This window comes from Siphateles boraxobius, unplaced genomic scaffold (genome assembly GCF_051911475.1).
Source record: "Siphateles boraxobius isolate OS27281-9 unplaced genomic scaffold, OSU_SipBor_1 33, whole genome shotgun sequence".
NCBI classification, from domain to species: domain Eukaryota; kingdom Metazoa; phylum Chordata; class Actinopteri; order Cypriniformes; family Leuciscidae; genus Siphateles; species Siphateles boraxobius.
This window is the reverse complement of record NW_027508953.1, coordinates 10,965,100-10,983,303: the sequence shown is the minus strand read 5'-3', so window position 1 is coordinate 10,983,303 and position 18,204 is coordinate 10,965,100. Positions and strand designations below refer to the sequence as shown.

The 18,204-nt window shown below is 36.7% G+C and overlaps 1 protein-coding gene across 1 annotated transcript in view; it reads left to right on the top strand.

Annotated features, from left to right (window-relative positions):
* The first annotated feature begins 6,822 nt into the window (after window positions 1-6,822).
* ctnnb2 (catenin, beta 2) overlaps window positions 6,823-18,204 on the top strand; it is a 36,063-nt gene continuing 24,681 nt past the window's right edge. The window contains exon 1 of the mRNA XM_077195526.1: window positions 6,823-7,204. The gene's annotated coding sequence lies outside the window, so the exon portion shown is untranslated. The remainder of the gene's footprint in view (window positions 7,205-18,204) is intronic.

Here is an 18,204-nt window from a genome sequence, read left to right as displayed (position 1 = left end):
GTTGTTGGATATGCGTAGCTTTCACAATGCACATTCACCCTCTCTCACTCTCAAACACATGAAGTCTATTCCAGGAAATGAATTAGTGCCACTGTATGCTTTTAATTACTAACATAACTGTTTATGGCTTATTGCAGGGTAATTAAAACAGGCAAACGTGTCAAATAACTATACTGACGTAACTATACTGACACTGGTAAAAATATATATATAAAACCGCAGTGCATGTCGATACAGTTTACTGTGAAGTGCATAAAGCCAACACACCTAATTATGCGTCATTTCTATTTTGCTGCACACAGTGTGTCAGATATATTGGCCCATATCTGGTTTCTCTGAAAATCTGTGCTTTCTGTTGTTCAAACCTGTTTTTATCTCTATTCTTCTTAACGCTTTACTATGAATTCTACCATAATTAGGTTTTAGTGATCTATTAAAAAAGAAAAAGGGTATCGAATTTAATACTTTTTTGTTTGTTTTGATTAAAGGGTTAGTTCACCCAAAAATGAAAATTCTGTCAGTAATTATTCACCCTAATGTTGTTCCAACCCCGTAAGACTTTCGTTCATCTTTGGAACACAAATTAAGATATTTTTGATGAAATCTGAGAGCTGGCATAGGCTGCAAGGTCATTTCATCTGTCAGCCCAGAAAAGTTAGTAAAGACATCATTAAAATAGTCCAAGTGACTAGTAGTCTCTTGGACTATTTTAACGATGTCTTTAATAACTTTTCTGGGCCGTCAGAATGAAATTACATAGAAGCCTATGAGTGAGACAGCTCTGAGATTTCATCAAAAATATCTTAATTTGTGTTCCGAAGAGGAACAGAGTTTTACGGGGTTGGAACAACATAAGGGTGAGTAATTACTGACAGAATTTTCATTTTTGGGTGAACTAACCCTTTAATAACAGAAAGAGAGAACAGCATGGGTTCATTCTGTGATACTTTTGCATAGAGAACATCAGCAACGGTTTCATTTCTGTGACATTGATATTGTGAGGTTGGATATTTCTATTATTATATAAAGTTCACGTCGTCTCCCAGAAAAAGCACACAAGTTGTGAGAAATCAAGATGAACAGAAACATGACATGAACAATGCCTAGAACCAGAACTAGGAACTCCATTTGTCTGATGATGCTCAAAATTGATGTTGACTGATGTGAAAAGCAATAACTTCTTGTTACAACGAACACAATGGATATATTCACCTAAGAGAAGAGTACATGGGATATATTTCATGTTACGTTTTTGTTCTTGATTTCTCACAACTTGTGTGCTTTTTCTGGGCGAAACATGGGTGATCTGCGGCACTTATAAAGGCACGTCGAAGACCAACAGCCAAGGTCAAGAATTTCATTAAATAATGCATTAAATAATTGGGTTGTTTTACACCAAACCCATATTGTATACCCGAGAACACTTGAAATATAAGGCATGTGTTGCATGGGATCATACTGTGATACTTTTGGGTCTTTTTAAAAAAGCTTGACGCTGGTCGCTATTCACTGCCATGGACGAACAATCTTCAAAGATTTTTTTTTTTTTTTAAATCTCCTTTGTGATCCATGAAAGAAAGAAGGGCATATGGCATTAGAACAACACCAGGGTGAGTAAATGGTGACTTAACTTTAATTTTAGGGTGAACTATCCCTTTAAATGAAGTTCAAATTTTAAACACATGCCATTTATCAATGCTACAGTTTTGCAGTTGAATACTATTGTGTGGCATGCGCATTTTTAAAAAGACAAAAAATGGCTCCAAACAGGCGATACGCACAAAAGGCGTTTTTGCGTTTTATTTCGCTGCTTGTTTTTAAATGCTATTTTTATGTAAACATCCTCTGGATGACATTTTAACCATTGCTCCGCTTTCTCAGCGTCTCACGCATGAGCACCGATGTGAACACGTTTCAAAATTGTTCCCTCTTACGTTTTTAAATGCAAGAACACACTCTGTGTGAACAAACCCCTAAGAGGCCTATAATATCATGAATCCAGTCTAGGGAAGAGTGCACATTTGTTTGTGGGCAAAATATGGATAGAGAATAATAGATAAACATAATGGAAAGAGACTGCTGAATAGAAGTAATGTAGCACCAGGCTCCTTATCCAAGCAAAATCCTGCATCCTTTTCTAGCCAAACGTCCCACTGTTCATTTGAAGAGCTGAGATGCCAACCGAGCCCCCTCACTTCTCATCTCACACATTACCAAAAATCCAGAGTTATTTCATTTGCCAAAAAGCACAATATATATATATATATATATATATATATATATATATATATATATATATATATATATATCCGAAGCCCTCTTTTTTATAAATAAAAAGGCAAACGTTTTTTTCTTTTGTGCCAAGTCCTTGTACTCTTTTCATGCTGGCCACCAAACCATGCCTAATGGCTCCTGGGGAGAAGAGGCCCAGATTGCAGCGTCTTTTCCCCACAAAAAAAGCTTAGAAAACTAGGCTTAAAATTTCAGGGTGCCACCCCCGCCAACCCACCCCTCCTGGAGCGCGCATATGCCCCTTCTATCCCTGGAGAAACGATAGATGTACTCATAAATGGATGCGAACGTTGAAAGCAAGCAATCTCAGTCTCTCTCAGATTCTCTCTTTTTTTGGCCATATACTGTAAAGTAAATTTGAATAGAAACTTGCTTTTTTATACCGCAGGTGAATATCTGGGTTAAAATGCAAATCTGCCCCATCAGGAGTGGAGGAAGTTGCATTTTATAAGGGTAAGATTTAGCTTGAATTCATTTGACTATGCTAATGTTTTCCTATTGTGAGTTTGGAGTAGAAATTAATGATGAAGACATATTATTCAGGCTCATCACAGTGTTCAAGAGATGACAGTGAAAGGAATGCAGTATATACTGTGGAAACCAAGATGGCAAAATAGATGATGATAATGGATACTGACAGTGTGCATGTAATGTAATGAAATGGATTATAAAGAGAGCAATTTGGTTGATTATTTTGAGGGTTTATGCAGTTTTACTATCACTGTTTTTGAATGAATATTTTCAGATGGGTCAGATTTCGCCTGCCTTGTTGCTCAAATGGAACCATTGGCAGTAAAATCTGAAATTACTTACATTGTGTTCATTTTTGTTTGCGTTTCCCATGAGAAAAACAGCGTAATAAACAAACTAATGCATGTTTTAATTAAAATGTACAAAATTTTATAAGGTTAATGCAGGGATTTGATTTTGTTAAAGAGGGCAGAAAATGTATTTTGCTCAATATAAAAGCAATAGAAATCAATGGAAGTCCCCATCATGATAGAACAATAAATCTGTGTATGAGTATGTGAACGTCTGTGAGCATGAGCAGAAGAAGAGGATTAGATCATTGGAGAGGATGATAGGAGAAATGAACAATGGTAAATGTGTTGATATAGTGCACTTCCATCAGGAATCCTTAGTGGGAGCAGATACATGACAAAAAAAGGAGAGATAATTCGAGAGATTTTTAATCCAAGCTGCATTTATTTGTTCATTTAAATACCCTATGTTATGTTAACAAGTGTGACATAATATTACATGAATAAAGCAATTGTACATGAGAGTTTATTTAGTAAAGCAGAGTATTGTCAAAGCTGTATTACGAGGCAGCCAATTCCTTACATCTGTTCGGCTATTTACACACACGCACGCACGCACGCACGCACGCACGCATACACACACACACTCACACACACACACACACACACACACACACACACACACACACACACACACACACACACACACACACACACACACACACACACACACACACACACACACACACACACACACACACACACACACACACACACACACACACACTTTTAAGGCAAGGAGATGAGAGCTGATTGATTTTCTGCTTGGTTTAAGGTGTGCTCTGGTTTTTAAGAAGATCCCTCAAAAAAGGTGAAAGAAAAACACAGTTCTGTGAAAGCAGAATAAGATATGGAGTCTGTATTAAGATGACTCAAGAAGCCTTCCCTCGGTTTTTGTGGCATTTACAGTGTAAATGTAAATGGGATATAAAGAGAAACTAAAATGGGCATCAATATGGATAATTTCTCTCCCTTTTATTCTATACCATCTGCAATCGATCTGTGATCGCTAATCTTCAGTACAAAAGCCTCAGTCTCACTGATTTCCTCAGGATACACGTCAATGTGGGACTGTGTCATTTGTATTATATAAAAAAAGAATGTGATGACAATAAAGATAACAAAAATATCCGCCTCCTTTAAACATTTTTGTTTAATATTTCTTTAACAAACCAAATAGAGAATTCTAATTCTTTCATTTAAGACAAACAAATAATGTTTTTTACAGTTTTATTGTCCCCTTATTAGAAAATAAATGTGTTTGCAGTAATCATAATTTTTTTACTTCAAAATTAAAAGGGTTATTATTTGTCATATCATTTTATGATGGTTATTTGGTTTAGATTTTCATTTCACATTTAAATGTATATGTTCTGTTAGGTTTTTAAAATATTTTTCAGACATAATTTTAAGAATTAATTTTATAATTGTCCTTTAATGCTAAAAATGTTTATGCTAAACAAGGCAACATATCCACTCCAATATAAAACCAAAAACAACATTATTCCCCTAAAACGCTCAAAGCAAAATTGTAAGATGTAACAAAATCAATATTTTTAAGGTATTGTTTTAAATCTGCCTTTGAAAGTAGGATGAAGACAGACATGACTGACAGATTCTGCAGGCCGTGGTAAATGTGGCGAGGAATAAAATAAGGAACAGGAGGAGGTTATTATATATTACATATATATTAATATGACTGTTTGAGTTTTGGTCACACCTGGTAGCTCTCAGCATGAACTCAAAATGAGGTGTACCTCTTGCCAAAAGGAAAAAACGGGATAGATAAAAGACAAATTGGTAGATTTCTGTTTATTCTTTTTTTATCATTATAAAACTGCATGGATTTTTAAAAAATATAATTTACATTCTATTATATAACAGAATCATAACAGACATATAAATAAATACAAATGGGTGGTGATGATTTCATATTCAAAGTGAATTGATTTTTTTTTACTCTTTTTTTCAGTCATAACATGTTATTTTTATTTAAGATGAACAGACCCATAATAAAAGAGATCCTATCTCTTTTGGTGTGGGTCATGGGGGTTGGCTTGATGAAAGGCATAAAGCACTTAAATTTGTTAAGGACACTCCCACCATTCAGAAGCTTTGTGGCCACTGCCCAAAATGTGCACACACAATTACCATTGGAGGGTGATACAGAAACACAAACACACAAGCACTTATAAACACCCATTTGAGATGTCAATAATAATAATAATAAACTGATGATGTTTTGTTACAATATTTCAACATGTTTTGTTACACCTAATTCAAGAATAATATTGTGCTAAGACAAATTAAGTGTATGCATCTAAAACTGTGTGATCTGGTAAATTGCATCATTCCTGAATTATGTATGTAAACAGTGGTTAATGCTTTTTTGTATCATCAAATTAAAATGATGAATAACATGTTTACTTTTTTTTGCTGTTAAATTTTTGTTCTCGATTTCACCTGTAGACAATGTTTAACATTTATTTTAAGAGAAAATGATGCTCACTTGTCCGAAGTACTTAACAAATTATTGTTTATTTTTTATTTATTTTTTTAACCTCTGTTGCATGACTGTTGAATGTATACTGACATGAATGAGGATCATACACACACACACACACACACACACACACACACACACACACACACACACACACACACACACACACACACACACACACACACACACACACACACACACACACACACACACACACACACACACACACACACACACACACACACACACACACACGACCCTAACATCTGCAGAATACTTACTGACGAAAACCTGCTCCCCTCATCACTGTTCTCATTGACAACTGCTGTATGTCAATTATTATCTGATTTAATGTTTATGTCTCATCTGGAATCTGCTGTATGTCTTCCTTATTGTACACCAATCATATTAAAATCATCTGACATTTTAATTTGTTGATTTGTTAACATGATACATGAATTTTAGATATAGACTTTAGTTTATTTTTTATCTTTGATCGTAACAATAAAAAGATTATGTAATACAGCATTTGTGCTTGCTTTCGTTTGTCTTTATTTGTGTATTTTGTGCTATTTGGATATGTTTGGATATGAATGTATGTTGTGCTTGGATATGTTTGGATATGAATGTATGTTGTGCTATTTGGATATGTTTTATTATGAAGTGTTAAATGCATTTGTAAACAGTAAATCACATTATTTTGATTATTATTTTTAAGCTAAACCACAAAAGGAAAAAATAAATGTCAAAACGAACAGCAAAATTTAGAAAAGTAAAAAGACTGTCCCCCACCCACCACCCATATTTTTTTAAATAAAAATAAAAATTGAACCACAAAAATATCCAGTGACAACCTAAAGGGCTAGAAGATGAAGGCCCATTGCATGAGCAAAATTATTAGCCTTATGTGTTCAGTACACGTTAGGTCATATGATTTAATACATTATGGCCTAAAAGATAAACCCAGTATATATATATAAAAAAGTTGCAAACTATTTAGTATTTAGTAATAATAAAAAATAATAAAAGAAAAAATGTGTAGCTTAAGTTAACCATCCTGCAGCTGCAGTGTTTCCTGTATCCCTAATACAAATGTTACCTTTGTATAGCTGCTCCCGACATCCCATTCAAAACACCCACATTCCAACCTAATGGACGCACCTCGCCCTTCCTGTAGCTGCTATATTACTCCGCGCATACCACATTACTGGTGTCGACTTAAAAACATCCAGACCTCAGACTAGGTACTCTGAATATGATACAGTATTTATTGTTTATCACCTGTCAACGTATAAATATAATACTAACGCTTAGTTTTATACTGGGCGAGCCGCTGCTGCGCCCTAGTTTTTCGCTTGCGGCAGGATATATGAACTGAATTCCATGTATAAGAGCTGCGTCTTAGCGACGCCATTTTAAGGTCTACATTTACATCAGCGAGGAAGGTTTGCAGCACCTCTAACGTAGGAGAACAGCTACCCGTCCGGGAATTTCACCGGCTGGCTTGGCTGTTTCGTTTCCCATTTGAATAACAACGCGTTGGTCATCCTTCGCCGGCCAAAAAAGGGGTTCTTCGCTTTAATTTCAGGTAAGCTTTTTAAATGAGGATTGATTAAACTCCAAGTAGTTTGATTGGAGGAGCGGGAGGATCTTCCCAGGTTTTTCCATGCGAGACTACCGTGGATTTACCTTCCGCGACCTGGGCATTAAAAAGCGGTTGGTTCAGATTTTTACTTTTTGTTTAATACTGGTTTTAGCAGTTTATGCCCGACGCACATTTACTCGTGTGTTTGTTTACGGTAGCTTCGCAAACACTGGCTAAGATTAGCTTCATTCAGTTATATGGCTCGAGTAGCGAGCTAATAGCAAACCAGCAGATCTCAATCGATAAACTAGAATTAATATTGAATACGCAAATGATTTCACTAGGGACACCACATGTTGTTTTTCCATGCACATATTCTAGGCTAACTGTTACCCCTTTTTTCTTAACCACATCATGATTTTAGTTTCCTCTCCTTCAACGGTTTAACCCATGTCGTCAGGCATAACGTTGCCAGGGAGTTTTTACTTGTTTTGTCTTTTGCGAATATTTTTAAATTAGTAAGTTAAAAACTGAGCCGTTCCGTTATGTTGTAGTTTGTAAGATTAAGGTAAGTCAGTCGGGGAAAAGTGTCAGCTAGAAATGCGCCCCACTCACCCCCCCCCCCCCCCCCCCCCTATTTTTATTTGTTTCATATCTCTATCGAACACCTCAATTTACGTGTATTCCGTTTTCAGTAAAACTTAAATCTGAGATTGCTGGGCATTTTATTCAAAAGTGTTTTTTGGGTTGATTTTAGTTGTTAATTAAAATTGCTGTCTTGACAACCCATCCAGCAACACGTACGTATGCGTGGATATCCACGATGGACTTATCGGGGGAAAGGGAAGTATTGGCTTCAATAACTCGTGATTTTTGTCTTCAAAGTGTTGTGATGTTATAGTTGGTCACATTTCGGTGTCATCCGAAAGGCAAGTTTTCAAGTTTGCGAATGGGAAACTGAGTCAAAACATTTCAGGGTCCATTGCTCTTTATCGAAACAAAGGCACCGATTGCCGAATTACTGCGTGCTTTTAGGAGGGGCTCGGGTTTCTCGGCTCCCAGAGCCCGGAGCAGCTGTTTCACACACTTTAGTTAGAATTACCCACCTTGAGAGGCACGGCAGAACTGACCTTAGATCAGCCACCGAGTATGTCTCCGCTGGAGGAAGTGTGGGCGGGGCTAAAGTCTATAGGCAGCGTGCGTTGTGGAAACTGAAGAGGTCGAAACTTTTATACAATTGCGCGTGTGTGGTCGCTTTGTCTAGCGGAGAACGAATCTCGGGTTTCGTACCTGTGCGGGAAATACCCGCAGTGGTCTGTTTAAAAACAACCCCTGTTTCCCATAACACGCAAACAATGGTGGTTTATTGAAGAACCTGTGGAAATGGTGTTTGAAAATAATTTGACTAACTGACTGTGGACGTAGTCTATTTAATGTTGCAAAAATAGTTCTAAGTTTTTTTTTTTGGACTCATTTTTGCTTTGGTAAATTATATTACTTTCCTCAAAACATCATTTAACAAGATAGTTTTACCAAAAATCTGAATTGTCACTTCTCATCCTTCATGTTCGAAATGTGTATGATGTTGACAAAAGTAGGATGATCAGTTTAATTTTATTGAAAAGATTCAGTGAAGCTGAATGGTGGCAAAAGTTCTGTTTATAAGCTATTTTATCTGCCTGATTAAAGGGTTCGTTCACCCAAAACAATGTCCCATAAATTACTCTCCCTCAAGCCATGGTAGTAGGCATGACTTTCTTCTTTCAGCCAGCCAAACGCAATCTGAGTTATTAAAATATTCTGGCTCTTCCAAGCTTTATAATCTCTATGTGCTGCTGTCTTGACCAGGTCTCCCTGGAAGAAGAGATTGTGAAATTTCAATGGGATCTTGCTGGTTAAATAAAGGACAGGCTAAATAAAATAATGGGAGCATAGTACCTGAGATTGAGCCGTATGGATTACTTGTATGATGGATGGATGCGGTTTTTTGGGACATCAGGCCCAGGTAATATTCCCTCTCATTAAAGCCTGAATGAGCCAGGATATTTTAATACATTTTATTTTTTAAATATAACTCCGATTGTGTTGTGAAGTCATATACACCTAGGATGGTGAGTAAATTATTGGATAATTTCATTTTTGGATGAACTACCCGAACCCTTTATATGCTCTTTTAAAGTTGGGTTGATTTTAACTGGCTGTCAATTTTTGTTTCATTCATCAGCTGAAAAAAAAAAGTTCTAAAGTAAGTCTTACAATATCAATCATCTGTGTTATCGTTATATTTGTGGTATGGTCTAGGGCTGCACGAATAATTGAAATTAAACCAAAATCGCGATTTGGCATAGTGCGATCATAAAATCCCAAAGGCTGCTTTTTTTTGTTTGTTTGACATTTAATAGGCTATACTTTTATTTACATTTATATGTAGGCCTAGCCTATTCATTTAGCAGACTCTTTTATCCAAAGCAACTTACAAATGAAAACAAAAGCAGTTAAACTAACAATAGGACAACAGTACTTTATAATAGGAAGTGTGCTGTGTCCCAAATGGCACACTTCATGTGCAATTTCGATCTTGTGGACTACAATGGCTTTCTTTTAAGTCCATGTGACAGTAGGGTGTCCCATTTGTCATTTTAGGTTTCAGAAGGGTACTCACGAACGGTTGATCTGCTCCATTGATGTGCACTTTTGCCTAGTCACACCTCAGCAGACTTCCCGACAGACAGGTGGTACGTGACGAAAATGTGGACTCGTTGGAAGGACTGCGAGTGTTTAGAGCAGGGCTCGAATTTCGGTGCGGTATTGCGCATCATTTTAATCATTCCCGCAGGTCTTGCGTTTATAATGCGGGAAATTCCCGCAAACATTCATTCAATCTAGCATGTAGGCCTATGAGTAAATTTAACCTAACAGATTATAACATCAAATTAGTCATTTTAAAACATTCTGCAAGACGCAATTTCACAAACAGTGACTCTGCCAATGCCGCGTCTTCTCTGCCTCTTAAAATAGGTTGCACAAGGCATGCCAATCGCTCTGCAGCTGCAGGCGGTGATTCTAGATTCTCGCGTTTCAGGAGTCGGGACATTTGATGGAAATGTCACTTGCACAATCGGGCCATTTTATCGTCACTATTGTTTATAATTTGTGCGTCTTTTTAAGTCTTACCTATTTAAACATTCAAGCGATTTTAACCCGCATAACAAACAGCTCGTGAGTAACAAAACAGAGTTATTTTTCTTGAATTATAGCACTTTAACGGTCAAAAGCACACAACATTGTCTACATTCCAGTCTTGGGGAGTATCCTCTCAAACACAATCGGTTATGTCTTAAAAAAAATAATACAAAAAGAAAATGCATGTGACACTATAATGAAAACAGTATGGGCCGTTCACGTTACGTGTTTTTGCGTTCATCCTTTGCTGAAATGTCTTCATGGAGAACGTGGCTCATGATTGCTTAGCAACAGGGAGCCCTTTTTAAAAGAGAAAGTGGCGCGGACTGCGCTTTACACGCTACATGTGAACGTGGATCCGTGCACTAGCTCTTAAAGTGAGAGTAGCCTAAAATGTGTCAGTCATTATTGTATATAAAACAACAAAAGATAGCATTAATTGTAAGGAATCAGGATTAATAGCCTATGTATTCAAATTATACAGGACTAAAAGACTATTCCGTGTTATTTTACATTTGATTGCCGTTTTTTTTCCGTTTCTAGCATTTCTGAATACTAGTGTTAGACTAGCGTTTCTCAACGGGGGCGGTACCGCCCCCTTGGGGGCGTTTGGACAGTGTCGGGGGGCGTTGGGAACGAGGCAGCTGAGAGGGGGGCGCTCAGGCACAAATGGGGGGCGTTATGTCTGACTGTGGCACTATATACTCACTGTTATTATCACAACTTTTTTAAGCCTCTGACAACACATACAATGTTAATTTGAATGCATGGGCGTTTTAGGTACAGCATTGATTTCCACGCTGCTGCTCAAATCCATTCCACCTTCATTCGGAGTCCCACCAGGCCAGACGATCCAATACGCACGTGCAGTCCCAAGCGCGAGTCTCAGGTTCCTATGAGAATATTAATATAAAATATCATATCGTAGAACATGTAGCCTACCGGTATATGAAATAGTAGCCTAGGCGTCATTTAGCCTACAGGGCGGTTTTGAAACACTTTTAAAACATCTCGCGGCACGGATGTAACAATACAAATAAAACATATCCAGTTAACTAGCAGCATTCGTTTCATTCGTTTGTTAAATAAGAGACGATCTAGCGCTGAAATGTGTTGTCTTCACTCGGACGCGCACTTCAGTCCGTTACGGAAAGTGAAAGTCTCCCTAAAAGATGTAAGAAATAAAAAAGCGAAACGGATGTATACTATTTTTGAATCCCTTTCTTTTTGGAATTTTTTGTAATGTTTCCCCTTATAGTTTTTTTTTCTTTCTGTCTATTGTTTCTTTGATGCTATTATGAATGTAATAGATATAATACTATGTGATCCTCCGTATGTGTATGTTATATATTGTTCTTGTTTTGCAATAAAAAAAAAAGAGAGAAAAAAAAGAAAGTGAATCAGGACATCACATCTTTGTATACATTTTTATTTATTTACATCAGTAAGCTAACGTTACAAGACATCGTCTTTCAAAACATTACCTGCGCAAAAGAAAAAAAAAGAATGAATGAGTCATTCGCACTTTTGAAAATGCCCTTCCGAATGCGTCTCTGTCCGACATAATTCCATAGCGTCCATGTTTTAATGTAAAATAAAATTATGTCTGTGTTAATTAATTAATATTTAAATGTTGCTAGTAGCCCACTCAGACTTGTCCCGGCTAGTTACCGGCAAATTATCTCCATGGCAACGCTTAAAAACAAATGCCGCAGCCGGCAGAGTGGTAGAAAGAATGTGTCCAATCAAAATGTACACAAGCTTCGCGGTTTAATTATTAATGTGTCCAATCAAATGCCTCGTTTTTCTAACGAGGCAATGAAACCGTCCCGTCTTAAGGAGCACCTTACTAAAATTCACCCGGATAAGGCATCCAAGGATGCTGCGTTTTTCCAGAACATCAAGGAGCAGCTTTCGAAACAGTCCATCTCCAAGATGTTCGCTAGGAAGGTAAACCAGACAGACAGTGGGTTAGTGGCCTCCTATAACATCTCTCTTATGATAGCGAAGTCCGGGTTGCCATTTACAGCGGGGGAGAAGCTGGTTATCCCAGCGATTAAAGAGGCCATCTCCACTGTCATTTTTTTTTTTTGTATGACCAGAAATTATATAGCTAGTATTTTCAGTTGTTTCCACTGTTGATAGGAAAATGCACGTGATCGTGCCTGCATGCAGCAAGCGCCACACTCCGCACACACACTTGGATATGCGTAAACATCTTGTGTTTATTTGTGATAATCTTACTACTAACTACTAACTTGTATTGTGAGAGACATTTGAAGAATTGCTTTGTTGTTCTTCTTTTTTTTTGGATAAAAGCGTCTTCTACATAGCCCAAATGTAATAATAATAATGGTAATAATGGTAATTATTATTATTTGCGTTTATAACTATAAATTAGTTAACTGAAGACATAATATGTTAACCGACGCCTCGGTTGAAAACATCTCAACTTTTCAGAATGCCGCAAGTGCACAGCAAGTCATAATGACAAAACCCATCTGATCAGCTTCGGCCTTTCCGTAACAACATCGAACGCTCGGCCGGACAGCTGATCATAGCTGTACAGGGCAGGTTTTTTTTTTCTCATCTCCATAAATATATCTACTAGTAAAGCTAATGCAAGGGCTAGAAATCAATCAATCCTTTGTATCAAATGCAATGAATCCTCGTCATCATGTCATGGAGAGCGCAGTTCATGCTTTCTTAGCAACAACAGACGGGAGCGCAAGCGCTTGTGGAAAGGAGAAAACGATGCGGCCCTTATGTACACTTATTAGGTGTACTTTAGTAATTCAGAATAAGACAAAAGCACGGTTTTGAAAATGGATATACTGACTCAATACATAAATGTTTCACAATTTAAATACTTAAAGTTACGGATTTCATAATAATAATAATGATAATTATAATTTTAAGAAGAAAATAAGGACGTCAATCATACACATTATTATTGTTTTTATTATTATTATTATAACAGAATGATAATCAGCATACATTCAATAAAGACATTTAGCCCTTTTTTGGTGGTGGTGGGGGGCGGTCAGGGTTCTGGATCTTGGAAAGGGGGCGCTGGGCCAAAAAAGGTTGAGAACCACTGTGTTAGACGTAAACTTTTCTCTTTATTTCATGTATTTATTTGTGCTACTTTTTTCAATTTAATTCAAAGATTGAAATCAAGCTTCCTTTGGTTGTGTAACCCAAAAAAATGACCCCATTGTAAACACAAATACAATGAGTGAGCAAACATTTAGCTAAACGTATTTTTTTTTAAAAATTGTCTAAAAAAAACCTCCCCCCTCAAAGTAAAAAATCCCCCCCCCATAAGAATGACCTAAAGGGGGATTTCCCCCTATTATCCAAAACGAAATTCAGGCCCTGGTTTGAGTGCCATTTGGGACAGGGCCTAGGTATCACATTAGGGATTTCCTGGAACGTCATGTTACTTCTCTAATGCTTATGTGGTTTTTATCACGATTAATGTCAAATCTTTATTTCTTTTAAGTTTAAAGGCAGGTTTTTACTCCTAAGTGAAAGTTGTAGAAACCAGAGCGTTAATTGTGGTTTTAAACTACTCTAGGGCCCTATGATTTCCGTGATGCGGAAAACATCACAGAAACATCACGCCATCACCACCATAGGGGTGGTGATGGCGCAGTGGATAAGACACATGCCTTTGGTGTGAGAGACCCGGGTTCGAATCCACTGCGACACACCTCTGTGTCCCTGAGCAAGACACTTAACCCCTAGTTGCTCCAGAGGCGTGGACCTCTGACATGTATAGCAATTGTAAGTCGCTTTGGATAAAAGTGTCAGCTAAATGAATAAATGTAAAACGCGGACGGAATCACGGAATTTACACATGAAAACGGAATTCTCTTATACACGTGGAATTTGCATATATTTGGTTGACGTATTAAATAAACAATTTTTTTTTTACTTCTCAATTTTCAGTTTAAAACAACAACCGTAGAAAGGTCTCTACCTAAACCGTGGCCAAATGGCATTTTTAAACATGTTGCCTAGTAACCATAATACCTCACGTTCACGCGTAGGGAAAAAAATGTTGAAGCGAGCGAATGTCTGAATTGAGCTCTCTTTCGTGTCTAAATAGACAAATACACACAACATTGTCTAAATGTCCGTTTTGGAGAGTATTCACGTAAACTGTCGGCTATGTCTTAAACAGTTGTGAGTGTATCGGATGTGCATCAGTGCAATTGAATCCGCATGTCATTGGACATGATCCGACGTCTTAAAGTGACAGTGGGTAATAAACCAAATGCGGTCCGTGTCAAGCAACAAAAGAAAAAGAGAAAGCATTCACTGTTTGTTAATAGCTTTAAGGATTAACTATATTTAATTAATACAAATAAATATGTCTGCTTGAAAGAATAAATGATGTATCCAAGTGGTTATAAAGATTTTTTTACTTTAGGAAAAGTGGTTTTAATGTCATTGTGTTGACTTTCTTTCTGGCACATATCGTTGTTTCAATGTTTCTGTCTCCCTGCAGCATGTCTGCATTTAATCTTTAATTTAATATTCATCAATCCTACCTTGTAACTGTTACCTTCATGTTAGTTATTTTTGGCCAGAGATTTGTTGAAGGTTTGGCTGAATTTTTGAGAATTTTGAATGTACTTTGCTGAATATATTTAGTTTAAATAAAAAAGCTGAATTGTGTGTTTGTGTAACTGAATTTAACGGTCAATACTGCTTAGAAGTGAAAAGAAAACAAGCAAATCCGAAAGGGAAAAAAATAAATCCAAAAAACAGAATTTGAAAGAAAAAAACTGAATTTGAGAAAAAATAAAACTGATTTCATAGGGCCCTAGTACTACTCATTATTGTCAGAACATCATGACAAACACTTGCCAAACGGGTGAACATTTCTCAAATCTGAGGTAGAACATTCAAACATTTGTCATTTTTCCTTAAAATAAATATCTGAATAGAAAAATATCTTAGTTTCTGCATGTGCTAATGGGGTTATTGTTTCAAGTCTTGAAACAGGTTTTTGTTGCCTGACTTTGATGGCACTTATCTTAAGCACAGTTTGCAGTGCAGGCTGCAATATTAATATTACATGTTGTCTCGAAACGCATATTTGACAGTAAATCTGCATCCTAACTCAAGCTAATACTACTGTTAAATTTTATGTTCATTAACCAAAACAGTAACATTTGTTAAAGTAACGACCATATTTTTATTTGGTAAAATGTAATATTCTGACTGTTTTAGTTTTATTAAAATTAACCATTGGTCATCCAGTATCATGCATTTAGATCATAACCACAGATAAAACCAGGCATAGCCTATAGCACCTCACTATCATGGCAAAATGTAACTTTATGATTTCTATCGTATTTGTCAAGTCATCCTCATTTATATATCGCTTTTAACAATGTAGATTGTTTCAAAGCAGCTTTACAGAGATAAATATATAATTTAAGGTAACAGAGATTGGTTTAGTTTTATAGTGGTTCTTGAAAAATGTTTTTTCCAGCTAAAGTTAGTTTTGATTGACTTCCGTCTAAATGATAGTTTATTAAATTGGGGGCCGCTAAGGCGACACCGTTCTCTCTAAACAGACTTTAAACACGAACCTGTGATAGACGCTGATGGCGTTCACATGCGCATTAAGAATTTATTCTATAGTTATGTGCGTTTGAATATATGTGCGCAGGTTTGTAATTCCTTACAAACCATGCCTAAACAAACTACTTGTCTTGTCTATAAATTTTGATGCAGAATTTTATTTTATATTTATTTGTATGTAAAACAGTAGCCTAAATGCATTAAATACTGTAATTATATTCCATTAATCATTTAATACATTGTCTACATTAATAATATAATACAATTCAATATGTATATCCCACATTTCATGGTGTAGTTAATATTACTAGACTAATGTTACAGTAAATTGATTCAGTATCAATTCAGATACTGACTGTATCGTTGCGCACAGTTAGGCCTGTCACGATAACAAATTTTGCTGGGCGATAAATTGTCCAAGAAATTATTGCGATAAACGATAATATTGATAATAAACGATAATATTGTTCTGAGACCATTTTCATCTAAAATAATGATAATGGCATAATGCAGACACCTTTTTAAAGATCAATAAACTTCTATTTCTAAAGACTATTTAACATTGAAAACGGAAAACATTTTAAATATCCGCAATAAATGAACAAAACAACCAAAAACAATGGACTCTGTCTCTGTTAACAAAAAAATGCACTTGAATAAATACCAAAAACAATAAATAAAATGGATGTAAAAAAAAAATGCACTTAAAAAAATATTAAACATTAGGCTCAGACATAAATAGTGATACATTCCATAACAGGCAAAACTGCCAGTTAGGACCTTTGTAAACAAACAAAAAAAGCCTCAACAGGCAATATGCAAAAAACTGTTGAGAAATAATTTCGCCAGTATAAAGCTCTGTTCAAATAAAGCAAAAGTGAATTGCAGTCTGTCCACCAAGCGAGCGCGAGAGGTATGGGTGAGAGCGAGAGGGACAATCGAGAGGTAGTGCTGCGCAAAAGCGCTGCGGCGCTCTGCAAGAAAATACAATATTAAATGGGCTTAGTAAAAAAAAACAATAATAAAAAAAACAATCAAATCAATGTGTGGCGGTCAGCGTTAATATTGTAGTGGGCCGCCACAATTAAATTAACATATGGGAAACCCCTCCATGTGACTGACAAGCACCGCCTCCCCACACAAAAGACCATGCAACTGACAAGATCGAGGGTTCAACGAGAGTTGTCATCCAGTCTCTTTGGTAGAGAGAGACGAGTAAAACAAACATGCAAATGGAAGTTATCGCGGCCGGAATAATTAGCGAGCTCTTTTTTTCTCGTGCGATTAATTGATTTACTGACTATCGCGACAGGCACGCATAGTGTTTCTCCTGTTTGTTAGCGCCGTTTCATCTGCCTTTAAACTGGTTTAAATCACTGAGACATTTGTGTTCTTCGCTGAATTCAAGCGCTTCTCACTGGATCTCGTGACCGATCAGAGTAAACGCATCTGCACCCGTCTATGATCATGCTCTAGTGAGCTCGCGCTGCGCTGCCGTCTGGACTTTGAGCTGAGCGGATAAATGGTCTGTGTGATGCGTGATTCAAATGAGTTTCGTTCCGCTTTTGGCGCATAATCATTATCGAACTCTTGATATTGTTTTATCGAGAAACTATATCACCATAATTATCGTTTTACCAGCCAGCCCTATGCTCAATTAATTCTTTCCTTGTTTTTCCTCCAGTGTACAGGATATTTTTTGTCTCCCACAGTGAATGCATAAGAGGCTCATCTTTTATATTAAAGACATGGATTTATTTTTGATTTTGCATACCTCCTGAAGAAAAATTTTCACAGAAAAAGAATTTCACAGATTTTTATAATATAATTTATAATAAATCGTTAGACCTTGCTTATAATTTGTAGTCATAGGCTATCTACGTGTTAACGGGTAGCTAATTTAAGCTGGCTTGGCTGGTAACCCTCCCCCAATCCATATTCCCTACAGTCCGCTTATGTGTTTCGCCAACACTTCGTGGCCTATGCATACTAGCTTGCTTGATTTACTTTAGTTGCATGCATTTAGGCCTATGCATTACATTCAGTGTTTCCCATACTTTGTGTATTTAATGTTGTAAATTGCCATGGCGTTCACGCGCGGATGAAACCACTACGATGGTACCTTAACCTTTGAAACCACAACAAATGTGTCCCCAAATCAAGTTGAATTTGAGGGTATTGGACCTGGACAGTCCTTGAATGGTCCTTGAATTTGAAGT